The sequence below is a fragment of the Benincasa hispida genome, chromosome 11, assembly GCF_009727055.1.
Source record: "Benincasa hispida cultivar B227 chromosome 11, ASM972705v1, whole genome shotgun sequence".
Classification (NCBI taxonomy): Eukaryota; Viridiplantae; Streptophyta; class Magnoliopsida; order Cucurbitales; family Cucurbitaceae; genus Benincasa; species Benincasa hispida.
In genome coordinates this window covers 80,205,830-80,212,817 of record NC_052359.1, presented here as the reverse complement: position 1 = coordinate 80,212,817, position 6,988 = coordinate 80,205,830, and positions in this window count along the sequence as shown.

The following is a 6,988-nucleotide window of genomic DNA, read 5'->3' as shown; positions in this document are numbered from 1 at the left end:
TTTTTTTTTTTTATGCGCTACTAAACTTAAATTTCTTTAAGTTGCCTATGTACCCTTTATAATGACAGGGATCAAGTCGTAACGTAGTTCGTACAAAGGTTTTTTTTTATTTTTATTTTTTTACATTTGTTAAACGTAAAACTTCTTGAGAAACTTGCCGTTGATTGGGCTAATTCTTAGCCCATCTTGATAAACTATCTTGTATGCTTCGTTTGTGTAGACTTCTTTGACGACGTAGGGTCCATCCCATTTAGGTATAAACTTATTCCCCGTATGTCTTGTCTTGGTCTCCTTATGGTGAGCACTAGATCACCGGCTTGAAAGGACCAAGGCTTTACATGCTTATCGAAGGCTTTAGACATTTGCACCTGGTAACATTCCAATGCTTGTTGAGCTTCTAATCGTTTTTCATCCAGTGCTTCTAACTCTTGGATTTGCAGTTTGGCGTTGTCCTCTATAGTCGACCTTTCTTGCACTGCCATTCTTAGCGATGGAATTTCTCTTTCCAAAGGAAGGACAACTTCTACGCCATAAACGAGAGAGTATAGGGTGACTCATGTAGGGGTACGGTGAGTGGTGCGATAAGCCCACAACGCTTCACTGATCTTCTCCTACAAATCTTTCTTCGACTTGGGAACAATTTTCTTCAGCAGGTTGCACAATGTCTCGTTAAATGCCTCTGCCAACCCATTTGCGGTGGCGTTATGCATGGATGACTTGTACTGCTTGAATTTGAATTTTTCACACAACCTATCCAAACTGTTGGAGAATTGTCTCCCGTTATTCGTCACCCGTTATACGTCACGATCCGATGGTAAATACCATACCGATAAATGATATGAGTGCGGATAAAATCCACCACGTTTTCTTTCTTAGCTTCCCTTAGAGCAACAGCCTCAGTCCATCTTGAAAAGTAGTCAATGGCTACGAGGATATAAGAGTTCCCTACTGACGACTTAGGTGTTATAAGGCCGACTAGATCAAGCCCCCATGCTTCGAAAGGCCACGAGTCTATGGTCGTATGCAGAGGCTCGAGCGGTTGATGAATGAAATTCGTGTGATATTGATAGGCTTCGTACTTCTTTGCATAATCCATCGAGTCCGGGATCATCCCTGGCCAATAGTAACCCATTCTTTTCAACTGAAATTGTAGCTTTGGTCCAGCTTGATGCACGCCGCATACGCCTGAGTGTGCTTCCTCCAAAGTGTTTGCTGACTCTTTTTTATTGAGGCATCGAAGGAAAAGTCCTTCAAAGGATCGACGGTATAGGGCCCGTTTGTAGTAAATGAAATGCGCGACCCTCCTTCAAACCTCGATTTTATGGTGGGCGTCATCCGGGAGCCTTCCATGCTCAAGGTAATCTATGATGGGCTGCCACTAGTCTTCCTCATCGGTTAGGTAGACTAATATCGCATTCGTTTTCCCACATGCAGTCTCAATCGGAGGTACAACCCATCTCCGCCAGAGTCATGTATTAAGGGGCACATTATCCAAGACCGTTAAGGCAGTGGCTAGGTTTGCCAAGGCATCTAATTTCTTGTTCTCTATCCTTGGGACATGCTCCAATGTCATGCTTCCAAACTTTTCCATCACCTAGCGAGCGTAAGTGAAGTAGGGTTTCAAGTCGTCATGCCTCACCTCGTCCTGGCATAAGAGTTGATTGATTATCAACTTTGAATCAGCGAAGATCTCTATACAAGCTACTTCAATCTCTAAGGCCATTTGGAGACCAATTATCAAGGCTTGGTATTCAACAACATTGTTTGAGCATAACTCGACAAGTGCAAAGCTATAAGGCAGCATGTGCTTTTCTAGCGAAATGAGGATGATAACTGCCCCCACACCACTTCTCTGTGTCGCACCGTCAAAGAATATGACCCACAGTCCTAAGGTTTCTGTGAAGAGAACTTCATCATCGAGCAAGTCTTCACTTAACGCCCAATTCGATGGAACTGGGTGATCTGCCAAGAAGTCGGCCAATGCCTGCCCTTTAACTGCCCTTTGTAGTACATAAACAATGTCGTACTGTTGAAGCATGATTGCCCACTTGGCTAAACGTCCCGAGTCGATCGGCCTGGACAGGACGTACTTGATAGGATCGGCTTTTGCACTTAAGTGGACTGTGAAGGCTTGCATGTAGTGCCTCAACTTATCTATGGTGAAAAAGGGTGCAAGGCACGTCTTCTCAATAGGGGAATAATTGATCTCGGCGTCATTTAGGATCCTACTTATGTAATAGAGAGCTCGTTCTTTTCCCTTTTCCCCTTCTTGTGGCAACAGTGTCCCTAGTAATCTCTCTTGCACTGTGATGTATAGTATCAACTACTTGCCCGCTACTGGGGCTCCTAAGACAGGAGGGCTGACCAGGTACCTCTTTATGCTATCGAAAGCATTCTGGCAGGCCTCATACCATTCAAACTCCTCTCCCTTTCTCATCAGTCTTTGAAAGGGTTGACACTGCCCTGCCAAGTTAGAAATAAACCTCTGGATATAGGCCAAACGTCCTTGCAAACTTCTTAACTCATGTAGATTCCTTGGTCTTGGCATCTTTTGGATGGCATCGATCTTGGATTGGTCTATCTCTATCCCTCGATGTCTTACAACGAAGCCCAAAAACTTTCCTGAAGTTACATCGAACGCGCAGTTGAGGGAGTTCATCTTTAACTAGTACTTTCGCAGGCGATCGAACATGGCTCTTAGATCTTTCAAATGGTCCTGTCGTCGCCTAGTCTTGACCAAAAGGTCATGCACATAGCACTCCATGTGTTTGTGCAACATATCGTCAAACACCTTCACCATGGCACGTTGATAAGTAGCACCAGCATTCTTCAATCCGAAGGGCATTACCTTGTAGCAATATATCCTTTTTAGGGTTCGAAATGTCGTCATTTCCTCATCTGCGAGGGCCATTCGTATCTGGTTATACCCGGAAGATCTTTCCATGAAGGATAAGGCTTCATGTCCCATTGTCACATCGACAATGATCTCTGTGATGGGCAATGGAAAATCGTCTTTCGGGCATGCGCTGTCTAGGTCGTAAAAGTCTACGCAAACAGAAAGCCATCCATTCTTTTTTCTAACCAGGATAATGTTGGCTATCCATGTTGGATATTTAACTCACGAATGAACTCGGCTTCAATCAACTTATTAACCTCAACCTCAATCTAGAGGATAATTTATGGTCGAAAGCGTCGCTGGGCCTGCTTAACGTGTCGACACCCCTATTTGATTGCGAGATGGTGGACTGCTACTTTTGGATCTAGTCCTGGCATCTCTTTGTATGACCAGGCGAAAACAACCATGTATTCGATGAGAAAATTCATGTATTCGTCCTCTTCCCCTTTCGAGAGGGACGCACTGATGAATGTCAGACGCGGTTTTTCTACTATGCCCAGATTCACCAATTTTAGCTCGTCCACCATAGATTGACCACTGCGGAACGTCCTCCACTTCCTCTTCGATCATACCTTCTTCGGATTCTTCTGTGATGGTAATGTGGTGGCATGAAGTTTCGACTTTTTCCTGATTTAAATTTACATTATGAGGATTGGTGAAAACGACGTCGTGCCTATTTACTTTGAGTGAGCCCTCACTTGTGTTTAGAGTAACGAAGGTCTTTCTCTTCATGCATGAGGGGACGATACTACAGATTTCTCTATCACTTCTTGCCTCTCCTGATGGCTTCTGGTTCGATAACCCTACAACGTTTTTAAGGTTGATTCATCGCCAAATGGACGCTCAGAGTATCGGCACCCTCTTTCTTATAGTCATTTTGGGGGCGTCAGCGTAGGCTTTTCCCTTCCCCTTTGTCTTATTAGGGACATTTTGGTCGAGGGAATCTTCAACCCTCTCGTGCTTCAGGTGATCAAAAGTGGGAGTGCGGGATTGTCCTTCGCTCTTCTTTGGAATTGCACCTAGTCTCTCTAAGGCTGACGGTCGCACTGCCACTGGCAATTGACAGATGATTGATAACTTATAGAAATACAAGTTATTTATGTCACCTTATCTAGATATTGCAGCCAAAAGTTAGTAAATATGCGCCGATTGTATGAAGATTAGCTTAGAATTACAATAATTATAAATGATCGCAATTACACCCACTAACACCATAAAGATGGAAGACAAGCCGAGTTTTACTCTATTTTACTGTAAACCAAGTCACCGCTTGCATTCAAGGCTCTCTGAGAAACTGATCAACGCATCTCTGTCACATTGCGCTCGTTAATCAACAATGAAGAGACGATTACCGCAATGACGGTGCAATGCGACAGTCAATCCAGAGCTAACTTTCAACTGCATGTGGTAATAAAACAACACCGCATGCGAATTCACGATCAAAAGATGCAACTGGGAAATGCAAAAGAGGAGGTTTGAGACACGTGTACAACTAACGGTTGTGCAGAATTGACGGTTTGATTGCATAACAGAAGGAATAATATCCCTCCATATTTGGAATTACCATAACCATCGGTGGGGACCACAAGGCTGGAGTCAAAGACCTGCACCTATAAATACCCCATAGATTTCAGAGAAAAATTATGCTACTTGATACGAGGGCTAAGTGCTGCTAAAGTGTTGAGAGAAAAGGCTGAGCTGAGTGCTTAAGTGAAGAAATCCAGGAAGAAGGCGAGATAAGGCCGAGAGGTAAATCTCAGATCTAACCTGCTGAATACCCGATCGGAAGCTCTGTGCATAGATCTCTGCTATCGGTGGAACAAGCCTGAGAGGAAAGCTCTTCCTATCATCAAATCCATTCTATCCGACAAGCAGATCTCCATCGAATCAGTGCCAAGACATTGGCACTTGTTTGTATCTATTCTATCTCTTTCATCTGTTGTATTTCACTTTCTCTTATCTTTTCATTCACACACCATGTATCAAACGCTTAATAGACATATTAAATGTTTCGATAGCTTTCATATACCATTCTCTATCTATTTCCGTTCCTCCATTGATCATTTTCTCCATGATGTCTTTTCAATCTCCTGATAGTTAATATGAATCAAACAAGTACTTAATCTATGTTAAGGGTATAAAAGCGTTTAGCTAAGGCATGCTAGACAACATCTTCACCTGTGAAAGCAGAAGTGAAGATGCCATTCTGAACTATCGAGAGAGGGTTAGAAGAATGCGTTAACTAAAGCGAGCAGTACTTCTAGACATAGAAGCAACCTTGCGTTCATTACATTATTCTCTGTTTCACTACAGACATGTGGGAGCGTGGCCAATCACTGAAAGCTGTACACCAAGAGAAAAACGGAATAGTATTTCTAGCTTCAACGCAATTAAGAACTTGCGCTTTTTATATTATTTATCTTTCTCTTTCTATTATGTTCATAAGGCTTGTCGCCGCATTCCACGTCTTTACATAACTTTCACAGCTAGCCTTGACCCCAGCATCTTGTAACATGAAACCTGTATCTTGTATCATCTAGCTTAGGTTTATTGTATTTTATTTTATTATCGCATCTTTACTACTTTACTTTATTTTATCACAATTTATATACCTTACAAACACATTTTTAAAGATTGAAACCTTGGTCGCATATATCATAAACATATCACAATAACCTAAAACAGTCCCTGAGTTCGACCTCAGATCACACCGAGAAACTTACGGTGGAATTACACTTGGTTCCATCGTAAGGAAACTTGTGGCAATGCATGGCATACTACGTGAACATCCATAATTAACGCATATCTAGCAGTAGTATCGCATCATTTCGAGCATAGAACATCATCAATCATACCTATCAGCGAAAAGTCAACAAGTTTATGGCGCCGTTGCTGGGGACTGGTTAATGGTTTATTGTTTGAATGTGTTTTTGGTATTTTGCAGGGCAGATCTCATTGTACTAGCTGTTCAACGTGGAGAGTAGCCTGACAGTTTATGAGTCTTGGAGCTGAACCGGAATTCGAAGCTAACCCTAAGATCGAGCGTATTTTCTGCACAAGGGCACGTCGGAACCAAATTAGGAGAAAGAAGACAACCAGCATGGCGGACAACAAGGATAATGTGGTACCGGTTGCAAACCAAGGGGATGTTCGACCAGCTCAAGATCCTGTCTTCCTGGTGGCTAATCGCAACATCCCAATGCATAATTATGTGGCACCCAATTTGTATGATTTTTCGCCTGGAATCTCAAGGCCAATTATGGAAGAGAATGTGCGTTTCGAGATTAAGCCGTCATACTGCAGATGATTCAAAACACCGGGCAATTTGGAGGTCTGCAAGGTGAAGACCCACATGCCCATCTAATCAGCTTTGTCGAGATGTACGACCATTTTTCCCTACCTGGTGTGACCCCAGAGAATATAAGACTGTATCTGTTCCCTTACACCTTGAGGGACGAGGCTAAGAGGTGGGCTTACTCACTTGAGCTAAATGAAATCACTTCATGGGATCAACTGGTAAGCGGTTCATGAAGTAGTTCTTCCTACCTACCGTCAACGCAAGGCGACGAAAGGATGTGTTGAACTTCGAACAGATGGAGAATGAAACCTAAGCACCGTCTAGGTGCGATATAGGAGACTAGTGAAAAACTGCCTGCATATCGGGATCCCCGATTGCGTCTTGATGGAAATGTTTTATTATGGCCAGAATAGAGCAACGTAGGCTGTTGCTGATGCCTCCGCGGCAGGAGGTTTTATGGATAAGACATACACAAAGGTTAAAGTCATCCTCGATCGCATCTCGCGAAATATGGACGACTGAATCAACGATGGATATGGAGTTCGAGGCATCGAGAGAAGGAAAAGTGAAACAGCTATTGTCTCTGTGGAGACAATGACCACGTTGGTCGTGCAAATAGCCGCGGTGACCTCAATCCTCCAGTCAATGGCAATCAAGCAAGGAGCCATTGCTCCACAATCAGCGCAACCCGCTACACCGGGTCAAGTGGCCGCAATCAGTTGCGTCAATTGTGGAAGGGCTCACGGAGCTGACATGTGCCCGTTGAACCTTTAACAAGTGTGTGCTATCCAGAA